Source organism: Pteropus medius, unplaced genomic scaffold (genome assembly GCF_902729225.1).
Source record: "Pteropus medius unplaced genomic scaffold, Ma_sr-lr_union100, whole genome shotgun sequence".
NCBI lineage: Eukaryota > Metazoa > Chordata > Mammalia > Chiroptera > Pteropodidae > Pteropus > Pteropus medius.
Genome location: NW_024345601.1, coordinates 7047038 through 7072985, shown reverse-complemented (window position 1 = coordinate 7072985; position 25948 = coordinate 7047038). Strand labels below are relative to the sequence as shown.

The window sequence follows — 25948 nt, the reverse complement described above, 5'->3', positions numbered from 1 at the left end:
GAAGAATGATTGCATCGTTTAGCCTTTGAACAATCTTTCTAAAACAATAATCCCCATGGCTTAGTGCTCAACCAGTGTCAAGGTGCAACAAAATAGGAATTTCTGTAATTCTCAAATATCTCTCAAATATTTATAATATTTAGGGGAGCCCACATATATAGCATTTAACATTTCATTAAGACTTTCTATCTTGTTTTTTATTTAGGGGAGCCCACATATATAGCATTCAACATTTCATTAAGACTTTCTATCTTGTTTTTCACATCCTGAAACTTCAAAGAGCAGCTCACTCATCTACCCCAGAGCAATTCTTACTCTTCCTGGGCATCACAAGACCCTCATAAGCAACTTCAATCCAGCTTTTCTTTGGCACGGAGCCAGTGTCACAATCCTATGCACCCTCACTGCTGATTGCAGTTCCTTTGGGTAGTGTTGATTTTATTTTGCTCTGACTGCTTTTCAGGAGAGGATCTTTTTCCTTGGATTTTGTCTAAGAAGGGTTTGAGGCATGCTCAGCGGCAATATAAAAATATTTAAAGAGAGTGGAGAATAACTGTGAACTAAATATTTTCATTCCCTCACACTTAATTAAAGTTGTTGCCTTTGCATTGGTGGTGCATTATTCCAATAAACTTCTTAACTAGCTTTGGCCCTTCTCAAACACCATTTGCTTATTTTGGCTTCAAACATGGGTGGCATGTATCGCCCATGTGATAGGCCTTTGCCAAGTTCTTTTCATACATCTTCTTTCATCTTTCTACCGAGTCTGTGTTCTGGAAAATGAGGTGGCAAAGGTACTGAGACTACAACAAGTATAACTGTTCCCGGAAGCTCTCCTGGAAACATAGACCCATTCTCCAACCTCTTGCTGGTGCACTCTGTCTGTAACACCTGTGGTGCTGTAACCTGTAGAATCAGCTGCCCTGGGCAGAGAGCAGGGCAGAGGATTACAGAGAATATACTGGGGTGGCAGACAGAGGATAAAAAATAACTAGTCCCTAGGGGAAATTTTAAGAAATTTAAGGCTTTGTGATATTACGTACTTTGCCCAAGGTAGAATAAATAACAGAACTGGGATTTGATCCCAGGGCTATGTGACTCAAATTACAGTCATGTCAATGGAGCATACTTTTCTTTTAGGAGCCTGTAAAACAGGTTGACATTATTGCAAATCTAATTAGTATTATTTTTATACGTATATTAAAAAAAATGGAATCATCCAGGAGAGAAAGTTATAGAGAATATGCATATTTTTCACATCGACAGCCACTCAGCAATGAGTACAACTATCAGAATTAGGCTATAGGCCACACATTTAACCAAGACCAAAATGTCCACTTTATTTACAGGATTTTGTTTTATCTCTGTAGAATCAAAACTCAAGTGTGGGTGCCTAAAAAAGGAATTGACTTTTCAAAAATAATCTTTATGTATATATCTAAGTTTAAAATTTTAAACTCTAATTAAATTTTAGCATACAAATGATACATTATCATTTAATGGAAGAAATTCTTCTTTAAAATAAGGTTATTACTTTAGTTATTGCAGAGCACCCACTTTCTGAAGAATTTCTTCTCCCTTTCAAAGGCAGAGTTTTATCATTGAGTTTCCTATAAATTTTCAGTGACTTACAGGTCAAAAATCACAGTTTAAGTGAATTTGATGGCCTTTCAGAAACAGTTTATAAAATGATTGCAGGTCACTGCTTGTTTCTATTGAAGCATCAAACTAACAGTGAATAAAAAGTAATGCTAATGATTGGGCAAGCCGATTCCCTGGTGAACTAGCCTTCTTTAAAAAAAATTATCTTATCTATGGTAATAAACATGACTGGATCATTAATTTTTTCTTATATGTGTATATATATTTGAGTACCTACTATGTGACAATGATTATGCTTCAAATATGCTTATATGTTTATTTTACACTTTGGTAAGAGACCAGCATAATAGGTATGGTTGTTGAGAGTGCCTGCCATGTGACCAGCAGTCAACACATGTTATCTCTAAGCTTCTCAACGACTCTATTATATTTTTATTATTTTTCCACTTTACCCTTGTTTAACTGAAGCTTAGAGAAATCAAGCAACTTGATAAAGGTCACAGAGTTTGTACATGGTAGAATTGAGATCTCAACACAAGTACATATAAGGATAAATATATTTTTCTTATCATATTTTGCACCTATTGTGTCCCTTCTTAAGTATCTCTGGGGTTGTCACTTCAGTACAACTCTTGGAAGTTAGAGGCATATTAACTCTTGGTATCTTGACTTTTGAAAAATCAAACTCTTGAAAACTTGGAGCTGAGCTGAAGTAAGAGTCAAGGTCTTATTAGGATAGAGGGCTCTTGGGACTTCGCCCATAGCAAAGTAAGATTCTGTCACTCTGGGCTACTGGAATAACCCACTCTGGAGTCCCCAGACTCACATAGTCTGCAAACATAGATGCTTATTGGGGGACCACCTTATACTCCTCTTGTCCAGGGAAGACAATTCTTCCACCAGTCTCTTCTATGATGGGACATGGTAAACAGGAAATGATTGGATCAGGATCCCAAGATTCAGAAAAACCAATTGAATCCAAGATTTCATGGGACTTGGCAGGGCTGGGATTCTAGAATCTTTCATCAAAGTAAGAATAACCCCTTCAAAACCAAAGATCTGGTCCCATCAAGCCCAGAAAGACCTGGGGAGATAGGTAATACCATAGTAGGTATGCTTTGGCAGATGTGATTTTGGTAGGTTCATTGTTTGAGAAGGGGATACCTGTTCAGTGCACAGGAATTTCTGGGGAATAAGACCTTTGTTTCAAGCTTACACCCTGGACTGCCTCTGGACTTCAGAGTCTCTATTGAAGAGAACATTTACAGTTTTGGGAGAGGTGACTTCTAATAATCCTAGAGATAATTCCTGTGCCTCAGGGCTGTTGCAGGGCCTGTGTTTAAGGAATATGTTTTAGGAGAAGACTTGATGCCAGGCAAACCTGTGGTTGTTGAGGCTATATTCCTCAAATTGGGAAGTCATTGAAAGACTAAGGATGACTTATTGGTTTACTGGGCCAGATATATTATGCCAAGTCACCAGGGAATCGTTCAAATTAGTGTGTCTTCCTCTAGTATCAAGCTTATATGTAGAGAATTAGTGTAGCTTATTGAATACCAATAAACATCAGCTTTCTCTGTGTATTAGTGGTAGTCAGTTGGGGAATGAGTCTTGAGGATGTGGATTAGAGGGGTAGAGAGTTAGAGCCTTGACTTACTGCAGTGGTCTATGGTACTCATGAATGAGCCAGCTCTGAACTCATGGTTGTTATCTGGGAGGTCTTGGAGCGGGTATCAGATCCCTGTCCATAAAAGATATTGAAGTTCAGGGGCAAAGAATCCAGTCCTTTTAGGACTGGGGTATCTGGTACCTAACTCACCATGGCTGCAGAATCAGGAACCCTGATATGTATAAACCAAGTCCACAGTAAGACTTGTGCTTTGCTCAGTAATGATGACTAGATTTCATCTCAGGTACCTCCTTTCATCAATTAGTAGTGGCTGCTCGGAGCCCTGTGTTGAGAAGGATTTAGAGGGTCTGTATCAGCTCAATTAGAAAGGGTGTCATATTTGACTGATAATATCTGTCATGAGAATGAGGTAAGTGGGGAGTGGTAGCACATTGCCACATAGTCGTCATTCCTAATTAAGCTTTGGACTTACAGCTATTGGGGGACCCTGAGGGCAGCACTGGTCCCAGAGACTGGGCAAGACAAATTCAACTAATGTGAGTAAACTAATCCAAGCAACCCACTTCTCCATCACAGCTGTTTCAAACCAATTCCATATTTTCGAAGTTCATAAAATCGCGACAAACCTCTGTGTTCAAAAGACAACCTCTTGGATTTCTTAAAAGGAAGGAAGATATTTGACATGAGTTCTCCTGCTTTCCTGCCTCCATCATTCAATGTCTCTTATCTTCCCCCATCTTTCCTCTTGTGCTTTTTTCCATGGCAGAGGATAAAGCATCCTCCCTCCCCTTTAGAGCTGGCTTCTCATTCTTTTTTTCCAGACTCATTACTCATAACTTAAAAGAAAATGGCTGATGTGGAGAAATAAGGTTTGATCGGAAATACATTACCAATCTCAGAGGCCTCTTCCACACTGTCTTGTCTTATCCTCTCTTTTTAACTTACCAGTGGACATGATTTTCACAAATTACTATTTTTCTTTGTTTCAAATTAATTTTGCTCTCATCAAGCTATCAGATTGTAGTCCCAATTCTAACTAATTGTGCATGGAATTTGCATGATTTTATAAAATACAGACAAAGGAAAATGGAAATTCAGCCTCTTGGTTCCCACCGCTTGCTGAGCATGTCTCACACTGACCTGATTTTGTTTGATTACATGAGTTGAGGTTCAAGGGCAAGTATAAAGAAATTGAGTATAATATTGCCATCCAGTAGTTCAAAGGAAATGTAATTTATATCTGTTATTAAGATTGTGTTCTGGTGTATTTGAAGTGCGAAGATCTACACTCTGAAAGAGGTCTTGAATATTATATTTCCAGTTTATTTGAAGTTGAGATTTTGGACTGTGATTATGTTTTCTGAACTTGCTCTTTCCTAAATTGACCTTATGCAGAAAACCACTTATTAATATTTAAATATCTAATCCCAGTACTGTCTTCCTTCAAAAGCAATCCACATGTCACATTAGCAACTCACAACCTTAGCATTGATTAAAGTTTTCTTGCTTACTTATATAATCTTTAAAAGATGAATTTTGCAGTATTGGCTAGATCTTTCTGTACCGTATATCATCAGCAAAACACATTTTTTAAAAACCATATATATAGACACAATTTTTATATTGTGAGTTGTTCAGCTGAAATTCATTGTAAGTGTTCACAAAGAGAATACTTACACAAGAACGAAGTGTGAGATTCAATATCTAAAATCCTCCTTTTTGAAGGAATATGATTTTCTTCTAAAAAAAAAATTAGAAGTATACATGTTGCATATTTCTTTAAGACAGAGGGAAAAGGAAATAGTTATGTTGGTCGCTTTCTTTAAAGATGCAGAGAGAGACCAACAGCAAGAAAGAACAGAGCCAAACATTACTTCGGTTTTCAAGAAAGGAGGGAGGAAAAAATTCAAAATGTGTTGTTTTTTTTTTGCAAGAGAAAGGCACAGTATGGGGTGGTTGACGACAAAATTTTAATAAAAAGCACACTTCTTTTTTTGAAATCTAATAAATAATAGATGAGAAAAAGGGCTTAGCTATTTTATTTTTAAATGAGATGATGAAACGCAGATAAAGTAGCCTTCTGAGTCAAGAATTTATTGGGTTCATTGGCAATTTTTAGGACAGCTTTGACCTTTCTATAAAGTGTGAAGGGTACCTATCCCCCATAAAGTTGTGCCCTTAAAGAAGGAGCTGTATTCATTCTTTAATGGAGTTATAAAAGAGAAAGAGAAAGTGTTCTGACCCATCAGATGTGCAGTTGTAGTGTCTGTCACACAGAATTCTCTCAAGAAAATAGCTTTAAAGGCTGAAACCTAGGGAGTTCTGAGGCCAGCATCCTCCTTTGATTTCTAAAGGAACAATTGTTACTTCTGGTTTTCCAAATCGCAAATTAGGGGACTAGAAACGTATTTGATGTTAACTTGATGAACTCTCTTGTCAGCCTGTCTATAAACAGAACTAATTCCTTACTATGTATCTAGCACTAGAAACAGCCCTAGTCTCAGTATTTATGAGAAAAAGTGAGACTTGTGCTTTTAAATATGATTTCTAACTCTTAGAGGGGAATATGTATAAATGCTTAAGTTCTCAAATTCCCAATGCAGTAATTTTTTTTTTCTGTGTTATTACATGATACAACAAGTATAGATTGGCAGTAATGAGCTTATAATGATGATACTGATGTGTAAAAACAAACTATCCAAATTAAACTCTATACCCTAGGCAGTTTATAAACTATTCTTCATAATCCCTTTTGTCTGAATTTGCACACTGGTAGCTCCTTTTTGGTTTAAATGCTAAACCTGGCCATCAATGGATATCAAATGGAACTTGAAGATACAAGGTGCATTTAAATGCTTCATTTGTTGGATCGTCGGAGAAACTAATTATGGTAAAATGGACAAAAAAAAGTCGGGATTTGTAGTTAGGTGGGTGATTTGAACATTGTAAAAGCATCCCTGTGCCTCAGTTTTCTAATCTATAAAATGGAAGTTAAATTACATATAGTAGTTACAATTAAAATCAGCATTATTCCTTTCTTCCTCACTATGTTTAATATCCCAGGCTCTACATACCTAGTGACCTCCACCCAGATGAGGTGGAGGTAAAAATGCCTACCTCTTTATCATGTATTTCGATATGCATGTGATTAGGTATGTATTCAGGGTAGAAGGTGTGCTTTCCTTTTTCCAGGCCTGTGTGGCCCAAGAAGCAAGTTCTGAAGCATGTGAATCCCACCTCCCCACCCGCCAATGTTCGCTTCCCCCACTACTGCCTGCAACGTCATGATTTGGAGTTCCTTGCTTTTTGTCTCGCAGTTTTCTAACTCTGAGACTCCCAATTGTAATTCATCATGCTTTCTCATAAATTTTTATCAATGTCTAAGGTTGGGGCTAGAATGGGCCCCAAGACCTTGGACTAGACTCTCAGATTGCTGGAGGAAAGAGAGAAACAGGAAACAGTCTGGGATAAATGAAAGAAAGGGAAATAGACCTACAATTACTTATTTCACAGATTTACCTGGAAATTTCATGATATGGTTGATAGTAGAAAAAAATTTTTAATCCTTTTTTCTAAAAAGAAAAAAAAATCTTTTGGTTCAAATTAAATGTGACTTTCAGCTAGATTTTGGTAATTCATGTGAAGTTTTTATTGGTTTAGATTCTCTCATATTGTTTTTATCTAATACCGAAATTAAAGATCTGGGCTAGCTTTTACTTGTACAAATTAGCGCATGGCTTAAAGAGGAAGGAGAAAGAAGCCTTGCTTACTTGCCCTATAACCTAGTGCTTACCTTGAGGTTTATTTAATGTGGCAGGTGGTGACAAACTACTGCTTACGACATCTCTTGCAGTGTAATCTCACCACTCAATGACACATGCTTCTGACAAACGAAAACCTGGTGCTCTTCTAAAACAGAAAAAAAAAATATATATATATATATATATATCATTCAGATATGGGATAATAAAAATGGCTTCTCTAAACATGTCAACTAAATTAGACCCCTAAGGAGGGACCATATTATAAGTGACAAAGATAAAATGGAATGGAATATTTTTTTCCCTAGCTTTTGTTGTATTTAGTTGTCAGAGTAAATTAATACTCTTGGAAATAATCCTATTGCCATGCAACTTTGTGCTGTTGTTTTTAAGTAGCTTGAACTATTAGTGTTAATTGAAAAACTATCTAGAAAAGTTAATTGGGGGTGACACGAGTTTGTTGTGACTGAAGACATAACCAGGTTAATTGTAGATTATGGGTCAGATAAAGAGGTAGGCATTTTTACCTCTCCAGTTGTAGCTCAGTTCATGAGTTGGTTGTTTTTAAATTATAAAACTTTAGTTTGACAATTAGAAGGCAAGGGTAACTTCACACTTAATTTGGGGGCAGTTGGAAATGTTTGTGCTGTGTTGTAAGGCAGTCGGCATGCTCTCTCCTTCAGGCGTTCTAAATCAGCAGTGAAATTAGGTGAGATCCAGCACATGTATTCACATTTATACAACAGTGTTTCTTAGACTTCAGCCAGTCACACGCCACTTTCACGATTTTTGCTGCCTGTATTATTATTTACTTAATGTTTTTCTCTAAGTGAATTAATTTTTTTCTTGTTTTTACATTCCTTTGACATAGTAATAGTACCCATGAAGTCAGAGGTTTGATATTAAGTTATATTTTTATATTATGCATTAAAAATAATCATTGCAATTTAAAAAATAATTTTAAAAAAATAATATTTGCCAGGTACCACTTGAAAATGCCCCATATTTTGAAATGCATTTATGTGATCTATACATGTACCATTCATTTTTATAAATGCATAGTTTTGTTCTATTTTTTATAGTTCGGAATCATCGATTCCCTCTACCCCCTTTGTTGAACTTGAAAATGCATTTGTGTGTATAAAACATTGAAAAGAGATGAAAAGAAACGACACATTTCATACAATTGGTTTAGTCTAGAATTATAATAGCAAGTACTAATTAGAACAGGTAGATTTGGGGCATCGTACGGCAGAGGCCTCCTATGGCAAAGCAAAAGATAGGCCAAACTGGGACCAGAAGAAACTTGCCAGCCCAGGCCCATTCCAAACAGTTATAAATGGTGGCATAGCAACTCTGATCAACTGGTAGTGGCTGCGGGCCATGGCTGTGAAGAACTGCGGGGCTGAGTCTGTGCTCCTCAGGAAGGAGTGCAGGCTGGGAGAGTGATGTCGACCCCAGGCTGGAGAGATGCAGGGGTATCAAGTATGCCAGGGATTTTCCTTTCCTCAACACTGGGAGGCAGCACCAGGGTGGAGCACTTCTCACTATGGTATTCCATCAAAATCGAATTGTTGCTTTTTGTCATTGGACCATTGGATTTGTCATCTACTTGACATCTTCATTTTTGTTATTTTTTAAATTGATTATGTGTGATTTATAAGTATATAATTATCAATCATCATAATAATTTTAATGGACTTTTCCTTTGCTTTTCTCTGAATATACTGACATTCTGACATCCACTCTTGTGTACTCAGATTTCCAAGGCTTATCCAGCCTTTAAACTGAATTCTCAAAACAGTGGTTTTGAGACTAGACTTCTCTAGGTTCTCTCTTATTGAACCCAAAGTTGGACTCAGTCACTTATTTTCACATGTTGCTAATAGGTGTCTATATCATCTTTTGTATTTCCAAATTCTCAGCAGGCCAGGAATGCAGAAAATGCAAAGGATTTACATGATTTAAATGTACATTTTTTAAATAAACTTGACATCAGAAATATAATGATATCTTTTAAGACTGAGGGGTTCTTGGCATTGACTTGGGATAGCTTGCGAAGAGGTCCAGATTGTCAGACACAAAAGTAAGACAGATGGCAGTTTTGTTTTTGTTTGTTTTATTTTGTTTTTTTTAATCTTCTCTTCAAATTCCTTCTTCCTGACCTGCTTCCAAAGGTAGATGAGAATTGAACAGGCAGATTCTACTCTAATGTAGGCTGGGAAACCAAGATTTGCATTTTTAAAACAAGTTCTGGATTCTCCCATCCAGGCCGAGTCCAGTGCAAGGACCACAGTTGTTTTCTTTGGCACTGCGTCCACCGTTAGAGCTTCTGGAACACTTGTTTTTTTCTCTTGCATCTTCCTGTGTCCAGATCCTGTCCCTCAAGTACCCCAAACCAGCATACTAACGACCCCTAATCAAAAATCTCAGACTTTGCCTAGTAGGCCATTTCTCCTAAATTTCTTGTGCTCATTCTAAACAGTGGTAGTTCTCAAATTCGAAATTGCATCAGTCACCCACAAGGCTTGTTAAAAAATGAATTGCTGGGCTCCACCCTCAGATTTCAGATGGGTTATGACTAGGGTGAGACCTGAGAATTTTCATTTCTAACAAGTTCCCAGACAGTTAATGCTGATAGTCTGGAGACTACATCTAAGAACCATTGCATAATACTTTCCTTTACCCTCATTTTAAGCCTCATTGAACCAAGGTTGAATATATGACGGTGTTGGTCTAGTTTTCTCCAACTGATCTTTGTTTATGCAAATAGTTGCAATATGTACAAAACTCCACGGGTGGAAAGTATAGGAGAGTTTTCAGCAGTGATTCTTCTGGTGCTCTTTAATTGTTTTCGCCACTCCTGCCAGCTCTTCCTTTCCATCCCAACCCTCCCTCCCATCACCTTTTTTCCTTCTCTTTCCTCTAGTCCCCCATAGGCTCAAGCCAACAAAGACTAGCACACCTACAACCTAGAATAAAAGATTAAATGCCTTGAATTGAGGTGCCATAGAGTTGTACACTTTGAAGGGTCTCATTTACAAAGGGAATCCATAAATAGGATAAAACCTCTACCTTTCTGTCCCGCCTTTAAAAGGCCACAACTCCTAGAAAATCCATTTCTAAGAACTGATTTAACACAAGAGGTAGCCTTAGGCTTAAACCAGTCTAGACATTGCCTACAGCCCCAGCTCCAGTGAGAAGTACTCAGAAAACACTGTCTCATTTGGTTACTCACAGGAAGTCTTCCTGGTTCCACCCAGGGTTGTGCCTCCTTTGGTTGTGCCAAAGAGACTAAAAGCAAAGGCATCCCAGAAGGGAGCAAACTAGGAGTCAACCCATACTTTGCTCACAATTCTTGATTCAGTTTAAATCAGCCACTCCAATTTACACATCAATAGGTCTTATCCCTCTGTAGCCCTGGGGTCTTTTCTAACGCCACACCCTTGACTGGGAAACTGTCTTCCCTAATCAGCCAATTCTTACCCTTTATTATTCAGCACATGTCGAAATGACAATCATTGAATCTATCACTCCTATGAAGGCTTTATTAATCACTGAGAGAGAAAGTGGCAAATTTTTCCCCAAGAGGAGGCTCCCACACCATCTTGCTCACAGCCTTTCCAGGAGGAGGTTTGTGCTGTGTACCTTGCTTTTAAGTTTAATGACAATATTTTGTGCTAAATTTTCTTGCCTGGTCAGCTTTGATAGCACGCCTGTGCCTCAGAAGATGACAAAGAGGTTTTTATTTTATTTTATTTTTCTTTTCTAATATGGAACATGAATATGCTGCAATCCATCTGCCATACTGTGTGCCTTTTTCACAAAGACTATAATGAGAAAGGTCATTTCTTAGCCTATCTCCTGCTATGACCCTTAGAAAGTCCTCTCATCATTTCTCCTTTGCTGAAGAATTCAAGGGAAAAAACATGCTTCTGGTTTCTCATTATTTCTAGGGGTAGGATTCCACACAGGCATCGTATAGATGGGCTTCGGTCCCTTTTCGGTCCCTTTGGGCCTTCTTCTATAATATCACCCATACATTATTTTAGTGACTTTTCATCAATTAATATAGATTGACTGAAGACTAGAAATTCAGACTCTGGTAAGGGTGAACAGCTAATAAAAAATATATATCTATTCATATTTCTGCCTGCCTGATTCCTTTTCTGAGATGGTGGTTTGGAACAGCACTAGTCTTAACTAAAAACTGCTGAGTTTTATTTCACACTAATAGTGCCTGGCGTCTTTATATGCTAAGGATAAATTAAGCACTCAGTGAACACAGAGTTGACGTGGTTTTGTAACTGCAGAGCCAGCTCAAAATTGTCTTAATAAGATACCGAGTTGCTTTGCAGAGACAGCAGACCCAAACTGGAAGCCATGTGGCCAAAGCACAGAGAGGAGAAAACTTTGACCTCCAGCTCCATAGGAACCAACCCTGCCCATAGAACCAAAGGCCTAGGGTATAACCGGAACTTGAACACCAGAATCCTTTCAGAAGTGAAGGGTCTGTTGTCCAGGAAGACCTTGTGCTGAAGCCCTTACCATAAATGACCAAGTTCCAAGGTCCTCCAATTAAAACTTGCCCCACTAGCGCTTCCGCATACCTGTTCCCCGCAACTCCTTAAAAACTCGCCTGAACTCTGGATCAGGGAGACAGATTTTGAGTGGTGCCTCCTGTCTCCTTTGAGCTGACTCAGCATTAAATAAATGGCTCTTTCTGTTCTCAAAAACCAATATCATTGTTTTAGCTTCTATGTGCATAGGGCAGCAGACCCTTGTTCCTTGTCCATAACAGTTTTCACCAGGATGTATCTTATTCTACATTCATTATGTATAGAAAGAACTCAGCTGTGACAATGTGTGTGTAGATATGTATGCAGCCTTTCAAAAAGTCTTAATTGCTTTGGCTGGTTTTAAGTAAAGGCAGCATTTTAAAATATATTTTGCTTAGTTTTCAACATAGATACTGAGACTATTAGAGGTGAAACGGCCCTTAAGAACTACATAGTCCAAAAATCTCATCTTGCAGATTGGAGAAATTGAGATCCAGGTGATTGTTTTGAGGAATTATAGGATGTATCCTATGAATTTGATCAGCATCAAACCTGGAACTTGGATTATACACCAGTTGAAGCAATTTCTATCACACTATGTTGTTCTGCAAATAATGGACAACTTATTCAAATACGTGAACATTTGGAGACTTGTTTTTTGTGTAATAATACATAATTCTAAGTTATTGTTATTAAACTATTCTAAAATACATTTTTTTCAGATTTTTAATGTTTTATTTTGAATTTTAAATTTACAGAAAAGTTGCAAAAATAATTCCAAGATTTATATATATATTTTTTTCTCACCCAACTTCCTTTTAATGTTAATGCCTCAGAAAACCACAGGACAATTACCATGAACAAGAAAATAACATCGGTATAATATCATTAATTAAACTTCAGACCTCATTCAAATTTTGCCAGTATTTCTACTAACATGATTTCTGTTCCAGGATCCTATCCAGAACCTTAGATTGCATTTAGTCATTATTTCTTATTAGTCTCCTCCAATGTGCAACCATTTCCTAGCCTTTTATGACCTTGACACTTTTGAAGAATACTCGTCAGTTATTTTGTACAATGTCTCTCAATTTCACTTTGTCTGATGCTTTCTTATGGTTGGAGTAAAGTCTGAAATCAGGGCACATCTTGTAATTGAAGCTATGTCTTGATATAATTTTTTTCTTAATGGTACATAAAATAATAGTGTATCTTATGATCCATGGTGCTTTAGAATCAGTTAAATGCAGTTTTTCTCTCTCTGTGTGAATGTATATCGATATCCATACCTATTGATGTATTAAAAGTCTATTTCTTCAGCTTTTAGTACAGTGCTATAATTTTTTTGAGATACGATTTGAACAAGATTTTTTTTTTTTTTAAAATAAAAGCCTCATAAGGGGTAGAAGAGAATAAGTACTATAGGTGGAGAATTTTTCAAGTAATTAAAAGTAACATGATTAAAATCACATGCAGAGGCAAGGGTAGGGGGACCACAGAATCAAGTTCTTAACAACTTTTTTTAATATGATAAATAGAAATAGTTGTTTAGAGTCTTTCTTCATAGGATATTATGAGATTTCAAGAAGTTGTGAAATACTTTTTGAGTAACCGAAGCTCCATGCTGCAAGGGGAAAAAAGTTATACCGTATCAGATACACAGAAATACCGAGCAAACAAAACTCTATGAAAGGATGCCTCCTCCTCCTCCTGTTTCCTCCTCCTCCTCCTGTTTCCTCCTCCTCCTTCCTTCCTCGCTCTCTTCTTCCTCTTGTCTTCTTTTTTTTCTGTTTCTACTTCCAGCTCTCTTTCTTCATAGTTTCTTCCTCCTCTGTGTTTTTCTCCTCTCCCCCTCCTCATCATTGCTCTTTCTCCTGCTTACTTTTTTTCTTCCCACATTATCACCTACTAAGGGAATATTCCATCATATAATTCCATAGCCATAAAAATGTTAACTAAAGTCTGGGGGAGAAAGCTCTAAGGAAACTCAAAAAGGTCCATTACCCAAATCATTTAACATCTTATTTGGTTGGAGAATATACTGCGGAGAAAGCATATTAGAAGATAATAGCATGCTGGTCTAATATGTCTTTTCCATCTTAAATTGATAGCATAGCATAGGATTCAGATCACCATAATGTCTTAGGTGGTGTTAATTTAGAAATAGAGTTGAAAACCTGTACTACAAGTAATTTTATGCTAAGTAAGATATAAGCTGAGAGCACAGTACAGTGGGTATCTGGTCTTCTAGTAAATGAGGCTGGGGTAGACAGATACAGATTACTGAGTAGTACTACATCAGCTTTCAAGTTTCAATTTGAAGATAAGTGTCAGTTTAGAAAATCTGAGTGCACGCATGGGCTGAGAGTTTCTGCAGTCTTTTCTGCAGCTGTCAGAAGTACCCTGCTCTGCCTTTCCCTCATGCCTCTTTCCAATAATTCTATTACTCAGGGACAGGAAACCTGGGAGAGTAGAATGACTCATTACTCCATTAGGCAATGAAACACTTGGGTTTTGACTCAGGCTGCTCAGACTGCTACAGTCCTGGCTTCCATGGTAACCCAGAGGCATAGGAAATCAGAGATTTAAAGTTGCGAATTCAGTATTGACATGAAAAATACCACTTGTGTTGTGCTGAAACAGGCATGCTGGTTATGTAACAGCTTCCAACACATTCCCTGCTGGTGGTGGGTTTTGACTGACATGTTATGGGCCTTATTACTCTTGAAAACAACACTAAAAATGCCATGACAAGCTCAAGATGGAAATAGGAACACATGATCCTTTCCTTGCTAAACTAGAAAACGGCTTTTCAGAATTCTTCCTAGAAGAAGGTGGAAAAAAATAAAAGATATTCACATAAATTCATAATGATAAATCTCTTTTCATTCCCAGAAGGGGGAAGATCCTCAAATCTTAGAGTGATAGCCTGGATTCAAGAACTTTTCTCTGGGCTTCTTATAACTTGCAAACAAATGCTGACTTTTAAAGTAGAGAATGAATTTCATAAGACATAGATGATTTGATAAATACTGTCTTTACAGCAGTGATTTAGAGTTTATTTAGTAGCTCTTGGTAGAGGGAATTTATCATCTTAACAATATAGAGATGGAAATGTAGCAGAAATTCAGATCCCATGAATGAAGTTACAGTGTTTTTTTCTTCTACATATAACAAAATTTCAAAGTGGAATGGAGCTTCGAAACTGTTAATGAAATATAAATGACATGTTGCATTTGTTTTAATTGAATTATTGGCTCTCTCTGAGTACTTTAGCAAACACTCTGAATTCGAATTTCAATCTCTTCAATTTCCTTCTCATTTATATAAATATATAAATTAGATTTTATGTATGCCAGCCAGCATCCCTGAATTTTAAATAACTTTCTGCCTTGTGATGTAAGTAATAGTAATAATAGCAGCAACAATGGAAATAATATCATTCATTAATGTATTGAGTTCTTATTTTTTAATTCCTAAACCCAAGCAGTCTGGCTTCCATTAACAGTATACTACACTTTAGTGTCACTTTCTAAAATCATGCTCAAATCAAAATGCGAAGGCGGCAGGTTTGATGTCACTTTTCTTCCAAGTTGAGAGCCCTCTGCTCTCTGAAGAGGTGAACACACAGCCAAGGAGGTACGGGGAGAATAAGCACAGAATGAAAATTGTCTTTATGAAGCACACTGAAAGGAAAGATACTATGAAAATCTTTTTTTTTTTTTTTTTTTTTAAGGTATTGGGGGAATCTAGAGTTAGAAATCATAGTACAGTTGAGACACAAAGCTCTTTTTTTTCTGGAAGCACATGTTCAGTGTTGTCAAAGCTGAAGTTGTTTTTGATAAACCTGTTTTCAAGTAGAAATTGCTATAAATGGGCAGCAGATGTTTGCTTTTAAGGAGGAGGCTGCTTTTGATTGGCCAGCAAGATAAGGATTCATGTGGTGATTGCTGAGCAGCTGGTATCAGTTTAAGAAAATAATGTTCTACCCTCTTCTGCCTTGACCAGTGTGATAGCAGCAACATCAATATTTAAAGTTATATATTCAATGTTTATATTTTTACATATTATATATATGTATACAGATAATCTTCCACTTAGAATGGAGTTATATCCCAATAAACCCCAGCATAAGTCAAAAATATTGTATGTTAAAATGCATTCAGTGCACCTAATCTACCGAACATCATAGCTTAGCCTAGCCTACCTTAACTGTGCTCAGAACACTTACGTTAGCCTACAGTTGATCAATTATCTTGAGTTTCATTTCAAGAGTAATTGCCTTCCTCCTTTTCTCAGAAGCAGGAGAGACAGAGATGGGCATTTTGTCGACATGATGGGCTGCAAAAACACAAAACAGCGTATCCAAAAAAATGCTGGCAGCACAGTACACTGCAGAATATCGGTTGATGATCCTCATGATTGTGTGTCTGACTGGGAGTTGTGACTTACTGACGCTGCCCAGCATCATGAAAGAGTATCAAGAGAGTATCATACCTCATATTTGCTAGCCCGGGAAAAGATCAAAATTCAAAGTTCGAAGTATAGTTTCCACTGAATGTGCATTGCTTTCACACTATCAGAAAGGCAAAAAAAATTGCAAGTTGAACCATTTTAAGTGGGGGGTTATCTGTATACTAAGGTCTTGATTGCACAAGTGATAAATTTAATCCAGTTTAAAAGTGTGCACACCTAGAATTTAAAGTCTCCTTTTGCTCCATCATTATTAAGTAACTGGAAGCATGGCTATTGCTATTCTATTTATATACATTTTCACATGCAAAATCTAGAAAGGAAATTATGGTGAAGTCAAAGAATATGACTTCTTTTCAGATGGAGTATATTCATATGAATGCTCAAGGGAGATGAAAGATGTGTTCTTTATTTTTTTATTTCTAATTATTAAGAACTAGAGAAAACTAATTTGATTTATGATTCATGGAGTAAATGATAATGAGACAAAATTCTAAGGAGATAACTCTTTTATATAACTGGTTTTGAAGTCCATAAGCAAAAAGATACTGTTGGAATTATTTTAAATGCTGCCTTTTAAGATTATGCTTTTCCTTGTCTTCTTTATTTTAATTTTAATTGAGTTTATATCATACAGTGGACTAATCTTAATCTGTATGTTACTTGTGTAACTACCTCCGATGAAGAAAGAAAATATGTCCAACATTTCAGAATGTTGCTTCATTAGCCTTCTCATTTCATTCTCTCTTCTCATATAAGGCAACAATTATTCTCAACTCTTTCACCATCTATTAGTTTTGCATGTTTTTGAACTTCATATTTTTAAACTTGTATGATATGTTCTCTCTGCGTCTGTACTCTTGCTCAAGAAAACATTTTTTAATTCATTTATGTCAAGCAGTTTTTTTTTAAATCAATGTGTACTATTTCGTTTTATGTATATACCATTATTTATTTATCCATTCTCCTGTTAATGGACATTTAAGTTTTCCCCATTCGTAATTTAGCGATTATGAATAAAACTGCTAAGAAACATTCTTTGAACCTGTCTTCTGGTGAGCAATTGCATTCACTTGTCTCGGGTATCTATTAGGAGGTGAATTGCTGGGTGATAGGGTGGGCATATACTTAGAATTTTGAGCATGCTGGTGAGAGTGTTTTGATATCCCACCATAGTTTTAATTTGGATTTTCTTGAGAAGAATAACATTGAATACTTTTTCATGTGCTTATCAGTCATTTCAATCTCCTTTTTTGTGTGTGTGAATGCTTTTTCATGCCTTTTGCTCATTTTTAAATCAGGTCGTTTATTTTTTTCTCAATATGTGAGAAATAAATATATATTTTTACACTTTGGATATGATTCCAATGTGAGCTGTAGACTGTGAATATCATCTCTCAGTCTGTCTTGTCTTTTAACTCTCTAAATGTTAACTTTTGATGAACAGAAATTCTTTATAAATTCGACTTCAATAAAATTATTTTTTCTTATATAATTAGTGATTGTTGTTTCTCATTTTCTTTAAACTTTTGCCTAGTCCATTTCTTGTTTTCTTATTTATCTAATTTTCTTCTCTGCTAGTGCTTTTTTTTTTTTTATATGGAACACTTCATGAATTTGTGTGTCATCCTTGCATAGGGGCCATGCCAGTATTCTCTGTATTGTTTCAATTTTAGTGTATATCCTGCTGAGGTGAGAACTGTGTTAGCGCTTTTTGAGTTCTGTTTGAGAAGTGTTTGCCTAATTTTATTTCTTAAGTAAAATATTTTGAACAAAACAGTGTTCCTAATGTCTTAGGGTCCTCATTGTGAATAGATATTACTACTGTTCAATAAATGTTATGGTACCCACCCTGTAGCATTGTTACAATGATTAAGGTAATATGTATGAAAATTTTTGCTAAATGTAAGCTGTTGCCTTATTGTTTATACCGTTGTACTGTGATACTTCCTGTCCTTAGGAAAGATTTAGGACTGTTACTTTTACCCTCAGTGACCTTTGGCACCTGTAAATTTTAAATTATTGTATCAAAGTCCTGAGCAGGTAATTTTATCATGCATAATTACAAACATTGAGTTTTCTTGTGTATAAAATCTTTAAATTTATATTATAGACCAAAGAACTTATTAGCTGATAATAACACTTATTTCTAAATAACATTTAAGTTTTCTTTGCCAAAGCATTTCTCATCTCTTTTAAATGAGTTGATCCAGTGAAGTAAAATAAAGTAAATGATACTTCATTTAAATATGTATACACTATTTCAGCTACTATGGCCAAATATCCTAAAATTTTCAGCCAAGTTTTTTCTCAGTTTATTTCTCAATTTGTTGGATTGATACATGTGTTTCACCAACAGTTCTCAGTTCTAGTTATTTATTAGCATCACCTGGGAAGCTTGTAAAAAAATAAAGATATTCAGCTAACAACCCAGGGGATTCTCTAACTTACTTGGGCTGGGGTGGTGTCCAGGCATCACTGTGTTGTAAAAGCCCCCAGAAGGATTCTAATGTGCAACTTGCACCATCGTTCTAACCATTGGCTTAGGGCAATGTTACTAAGACTTTAGCATGCATTAGAGTCACCTGAAGGGCTTATTAATGGACTTTATCCCTTCACCCCCACTCCGAGACTCAGATTCAGTAAGCCTGGATGGGCCCAAGAATTTGCATTTCTAGAAAGTTTTCAGATGATGCGAATGCTGCTGATTGGGGACTGTTGCTTGAAAACCACTGGCTTCGATATTCATTGCCATTTTTGCCATGTGGCTAATCGGCTGGCCATCCTCATACTTTGCCTTTTTAGATCTGCTACTTCTAGCCTTGATGTTCAAATTCTGTTTTGTTTTTCACTGTACTAAACTATATTTATTTTCTCACTTCCTCAAGGAGAGCTTTAGGATTGACTGTGTATAACTTGACCTCTTTTCAAAAGAACTAGGTATTCAATGTGAGCTATGAAATGACTTTTGCTAGTAGATGTGTGATGTCAAGAGTGAAAATATGGCAGGAGTGGGATTTGAAAATGAAACCTAGAAGCAAATAGAGATCATCTTAGAGCTATTCATTCAGCCAGAAAATCAGTTTACAAAATTATAATATATATCTCCAGTTTAAAAAAAAAAAAAAATCTCTACAAGAAAAAAAAAGAATCTAGTCTGCAAACACCAAGCTATTGATAGCAATTAGCAATACTATCAGGGTCTTTTGAGATTACTGATGGTTTGATGGCCTTCCTTTTGTTCTCTGTATGTTCTAGTTAATTTTTCCCCTAATAAACTTCTGTAATAAAAATTTAAATAATTTAAATGCTTAATATAAAAAAGAAGTATTTATTCAACAGAGATTTCATGACACTACCTTTACCTACAACCATACCATCCATAACAGGAGTCTAAGAAGGAGAGTAAGACATTTTACAAATGCAGGAGCTTACAACCCTGTTGAGCAGACAAGAAGCTCAGTTTATATTTTCACAAAATTTAGCAAGACGTTGAGTCTCCTTGTACTAGTAAGAAAAATATATAAAGACACTAATAATCATTGACTGTGGAGGACAATTTCTTAGAATGTTAGTGCCTTTGATTCTTTTTCTAAAGACAACTTGAAAAGATTTGGCCTATTAAAAGCTTCTTTTAACTTGAATCTACACCTTTTATTTTTGAAGTCTTAAAGAGTTTTATTTATTTATATTAGATTTAGCTGCATAGGTTCTATTTTTTTTTTTTTTTCAATTTGGGGTGATGGGTCACTCAAGAATGAAATTATATATATATATATATATATATATATATATATATATATATATATACTCCCCCTGGAAGCATAGAAAGGTTTTAAATAAGTGAATTATGGCTCAGTTAATAATCATTAATGTTTAGATCTCCAAAAAGTAGCAAAAGCCTATTTTTAAACAAAACCTATTCTTTGATTGACATGTGATCCTTGCCCTCCTCCTTCATCATCATCATTATCAATAATGCCATTATTAAAGTCAAAATATAGTATACATGGTTATGAGATTCTGAAGTCAGCTTGTAAGGCAAAAAACATGTTAAGTCAAGATTAACCTTAGAAATCCCTGAGGAGACTGTATTGGAGACCTACATTTCTTAATAAGCTCAGCAGAGAGTTTTTTTCCTCCAGTGTAAGGGAGGCTGTTTCTTCAGCTTAGCACCAGATAAAGTGATTGGGATGTATTCATAGCCATGTTGTGTGAAAAATCAGTGTCTTTAAACATTCTTAGATCACTTTCAGTGTAGTATGAGATACAGTATGTAGGGTGCATGGAAACTAACTAGCACTAAAACAGTTAATCCTCACTTCCTGGCCCATGCAAATTGAGTGGCAGACTCCAACTGACACCAACAGGTGGAATGGCAGTAAAATATGTGAGTTACATCCCTCTCCACCCCCTTCCCCCAAATATCTATTCTATGTAATAAATCAAAGACCTAAGGGCTTAAAATACTTTATTAATATACCTCACAGTTCTGTGGGTTGACTGGGGCTCAACAGGAAAGTTTCACTTAGAGTCTTTCATACAATTTCACTTAGATAGCTGTGGGACTAGAGTCATCCGAAGGTTCTGCTGAGTTTGATGTGCAAGATGACATTTCACTCACATGTCTGAGATGGCTGGGATGAATCTCTCCATACAGCCTCTTCATGTGACTAGTTTGGGCTTCCTCACTAAATGGCAGTATCAGGGTAATAGGACTTAGTATGACATTTGATTTTGCCTACAGTGAACATTCTAAGGGGCAGGAAGCAGAAATTTCCAGGCTAGTTAAGGGCTGTGGGTAGAACTGTCATAGTGTCTCCTCTACTGAAACCTACTGGTTTATCTACCAACCTGGTAAGCAAGGATGGAGAAATAGCCTATTCCTTTTGATTAAGATCACTCTGTATATGGGCTGGGAGACACTATATTATCTACCTTTGGGAAAAACAATGTGCCATACCCTCCCTTCCTTGTTCCTCCTCCCTTTCCCCTGACTCCTCCCTTTTCTTTCTTCCCTAAGCATCAAGATTGAATCTATGTAAGGTAAATGTACAGGTGATTTAGCACCACTAAAACACTTTCTAGTATATTTGGTGCTTTTACATATATTTTACATATTAAATACATTTTTATTCGCATGGTACTAAAGGTCTAATACTCAGAAATAAAGTTAAATGCTTTTGTTTAATGGTTCGATATGTCCTATAGGGAATTTGAGGTGACTTAGTAATTACAATTTCAAAATAATTAAGAATATGATATTGAACTATTCTCTAGGATTCTATTTCAACTCCAAGGTATAGAACAATTTGAATTCATTTAGAAGGAGTGCTTACGATCTCTCTTATTTTCTGCACATGAAGAGAATTCTAGAGGCATGGATGCTTCACCAGTTTGAAAGAATTCACCTTGACACAGCTGATTAGGGAAGACATTACTAGTCATTGTCATTCAGGTGTGCTTCATTAAATGGTATATCATGTAGAACTTAACAGCCAGAAAGTTGCTGCTATCCTTTTGTTCACTGAGACAAGATGATATGGAAGCTACTGGAATAATTAAACAACAATGTTTTATACACTATTTGTAGTTACCAAAGCTGTTTTATATACATTTCTTTGTTATTCATCCCCACATTCTAGTAAGCTGTGTTATTTCTACCCGCATTATACAGGTGAAGAAATGAGGCTCAGAAAGTCATACTAAATCATATAGTTAATTAAAGGCCACGTGTTTTGGTCAATGCTCTGAAGTTCCATTATGTCACATTGACACACAAAACAAATATCCTCAGGATTAGCTAGAGTGCTTAAGAAATCACTATTTACTTTATATGACGTGACAAAGGAAGGGCTTTGCCTTGCCGTCTTTCTGTTTAGACAGTGATCACTTGATTATGGAAATTCTCTGGAGAAGTTAGTGAGAGGTTTCACAGAGAGATTATTTAGGGACAGTGTCAGTGGGATTATTTGATGCCACTATTTATTTTTCCCAGAATTTAGAAAGCTCTTGTAGCTATTGCTGCAAGAGAATATGCTCCTCATTTAGAAAGCTCTTGTAGCTATTGCTGCAAGAGAATATGCTCCTCTTCCTTCTTTAAAAAAAGGAGGAGGAGGAGGAGGAGGAGGAGGAGGAGGAGGAGACAACTCTGAAAGGCCATGACATTCACACAGGAATTGTGAAAATTTGTTTTTACCAGCTATAAAGGAAGGGTAGAAAATTTATTATTCCATTTAACAAATACTTATTGTGGGCCTTCTCTATTGAAGGCAATACCAAGTACGTATATGAAAAACACAGTTCTGCCCTCAAGAAACTTAGTTTTAGTCAAGGTAAAAGACATTTTTACAATTCAAAGAGAAATGTGAGAATGACAGTTACCTATGTGAGGTAAGATGACACAGAGTGAGATTTCCAAAAAGGGAGATTTCACTTCTAGCAACCGAAGAATCTTGGAAACTTACATGGTATTATAATGGCTTTGGAAGTTGGAGAAAATAGAGAAAAAACTGGATACCTGAAAAAAATTGGTCATCATTATAGCAATAAGAAATGATTGATTGAACTAGGGCAACCGTCAGTGGGAAAGGATCAAGAGGAAGTTAAAATAAGAAATATGTGGAAGAAAATTCTATGGGACTTAAAAATTGATTGGATGTAGTGGATAAGAATAGGGGATGATCAAGTTTTGAATTCATATCACCAATAAGTTGGTGGTTCTGTCATGCATACAGGAAAATGGCAATAGGTAGAGACTATGTCACAGAAGAAAATCCACGACCTACTGAGAATCAGATAATTCAAGAAGGGTTTATTTGTAAAAATGTCATTTCCAAATGTTTGAATATGGGAATATAAGGGATAGTACACTATGTGGACCTTAGCAGGTGCTTTATACCATTGCTAAACCTGAATCTCCAAGAAAAAAAATTACCTGAACCAAGGAGAGAGTCAGGTAGAGACACTCATATTGCAATAAGTGAGTTCCAGTTGAAGAAATTACACAGGGAAACCTTCTTGGAAAGGAGCAAAGAGAATAATATCTTGACTTAAACTCTCCTCCCTCCCTGCAGTCTCTGTTGCCAAAGCCAACTGGAAGTCCAAGGGCAAGGGGCCCCTGTTCATGCAGTCTATATCCTCACTTTCCTGGGGGCACAGACCAAGAGAGAAGGGAGGGGATTAGATGGATCAGGGTAGGCAAACAGATGGAGCTATGTGGATGCCTTGAAGATTGTGTGAATTGAGGGATTGAGAAGCTGTTTGCCCAAAGTTTCATGCATATGAGTGCAGGCTGTACATGTGTGGGTGTGGGTGCATGTGCACTTAGCTCTCTCTCTTCTCTCTCTCTCTCTCTCTCTCTCTCTCTCTCTCTCTCACACACACACACACACACACACACACACACACAATGACAGACAAAGCCAGAATGGGTTTATTTATAGCAGAGTTTCTTAACCTTGGCACTATTGACATTTTAGGCCAACAATTCTTTGTTGTTAGGTAATGTCATGCATTATAGGATGTTTATTTAACAGCATCCCTGGCCTCTACACACTAGATACCAGTAGCACTCACCTCCTAAGTTGTGATAATGAGACATGTCTCTAGACACTGAAAAATGTACCCTGACAGGGCATGAGGAGCAAGATCATCTTCAGTGGAGAACCAGCAAATTAGTGACTGGGAAAAGGAAGGTGATCCAGAGAAAAGGAGGCCGCAAACCAGCAGTCTAAGAGAAGAAATGGACACTTAGGGAGACCAGTGTCCCGACAGCCTGACAGAGAGTAATTAAAATGGGTATTGCCAACAATGTAAATGCCATAAAAAAATTCTGTATGGAGACTAGAGTCTGTCAAGTTGGAGGTAGAAAGAAATAGCAAATCTCAGATTATAACAGGCTGAGATGGGCAGGTGGTGAAGGAGGGCAGCCAGCGTGCACCTAATTTGGCAGTAGAGAGGAGGGAAGGAGAATGGCGGTTTTAACAGGTGGACTTATAATTTGCTCGAGGAGATTGGAGTGACTTGAGCATATTGGTCAGATGAGAGGAGGAAACCAGTGAAGAGGGAACTCAGAGATAATAGTGAAGCTAACACCGAATGCGTATCCTGGCACTGTTCTGAGGGCTTTGTACATTTTAAGTCATTAGGCCCTCGCAATGATTCCTGGAGGTTATTAGAGTGGGTGCTCTTATGATCCCCATTAGTGATGAGGGAGCTGATGTACAGAGCATTTACTTACACAGCTATTAAGTGGCAGGGTAGTATATGAATTGTTGCTGAAAAGGAGAGAACATTCTAGTGGCAAAAGAGGGATGCATGCCAAACACTTAGAAATGAGAAGAGATGGAGAAATTAAGCAAAATTATGTACATATTTGATGTATAATAGGAGGGAAATTATGGTTACTAGCCCTGAGTGGAATTAGCAGTCTCAGGAATGCAGTGTTTGAGGCCCTCAGCAGAGGCTGAGAACGGCAGAGGCCAAATAGATTTGGAATAGACACTATAGAAAATAGGTCCGGAGATGGCTCCTACTTCAAAATGTTAAGAGCACAGCGGTTCCAGTTGTCTACCTGCAAACACTTCTCTGATCATTTCAAAGAATTCATTGTTGTACAGCTGTTTCCCTCACTATCGTTTTTGTGTTTCCTGTTACTGCTTTAGTAAAGTACCACAGACTTGGTGTCTTAAAACAACACAAATTTACTCTTCTACAGTTCTAGAAGTAGAAGTCCAAAATTAGTTTAACTGAGCTAAACACAAGGTATTGACAAAGCTAGTACCTTCTGGAGGCTCTGAGAGAAAATCTGTTTCCTGCTTTTTTCAGCTTCGAGTAGATGCCTGTATTCTTTGGCTTGTGGCCTCTTCCTCCACATTCCACTATCATTATATTGCTTTTCCTGATTCTGCCTCTCCCTGGACCACTCTCTGAAGGATCGTGTGATTACATTGGGCCCACCTGGATAATCCAGGATAATCTCTATATCAAGGTCTTTAACGTAATCACATCTGCAGAGTCCCCTTTGTCATGTAAGGCAATACTCACAGGTTCTGGAGATTAGGATGTAGACACATTTGGGGGCTATTTTCATTCTATAGAAAACAATTGTTTTCTATATTATATTCTAAGTGGATGGAAAGGAGATTTAGCCTAGAGGTTAAAGACATAGCTTCTGTTGCTCAAATCCTGGCATTGCCAATTCCATCTCTGTGACCTTGACTCAGTTGTTTAATATCCTCTGAACATTCTTATCTGAAAAATGGGCATAGTAGCATTCTCATGCATTGTTGCAGGACTAAGTAAGTCAATACATGTACAGTGCGTCAGATACAATGCCAGACCCTAGCTGAGTATTCAGCAAGTATAATAAATTATTATTCTTAATTATTTTATACAGACACATTTTTATTAAAGTGTTTTAATTAGAAGAGTGCTGTCCATTTGATTAGTCCATTAGATTAAGCTGTTTCTCTAAAAGTAAAGGCTAGGTGCTCAAAAGATGCCACTTCCTAGCTGATATCATAAGGAGATGGAAAAATAGGGTTTGCATATAGTTCCCTTGCGATGACATAGAAAATTACCTTTAAATTAGCCTGAGGTCAGAATTGGCATTATTTACAGTCCAGGAAAATGTCTTCTAAGTTTTTCTCTTATGAAAAAAATTGTAACAATAATATTCTTTTCTACCCAAGGCAAAGCAAACAACAAAACTTTGGGCAAATCTTTGCCAGACATAGAACCTAAAGTCAAGCTACTTTTAACACCTCAAAATAAAGAAATCACTGTAGCACGTAACTTTTTTTTCTGTTTTATGCTATTTTCATTTGGTCTCTGATACTTATGACTTTTTTAGGTCTCTGTTAATAAATAATATTTAAGAACAAGAGTCCTGGAATTTAAAAAAGAGAAATACTCTCTCT

The 25948-nt window shown here is 36.7% G+C and overlaps 1 protein-coding gene and 1 non-coding gene across 2 annotated transcripts in view; one reads left to right on the top strand and one right to left on the bottom strand.

Moving 5' to 3' along the window:
* MACROD2 (mono-ADP ribosylhydrolase 2) overlaps nt 1-25948 on the top strand; it is a 1804338-nt gene that overhangs the window by 817567 nt on the left and 960823 nt on the right. The window lies entirely within an intron of this gene.
* Nucleotides 17619-17725, bottom strand: LOC120612082 (U6 spliceosomal RNA). The gene has a single exon (XR_005655347.1). It is a non-coding gene; the product is annotated as a U6 spliceosomal RNA (small nuclear RNA).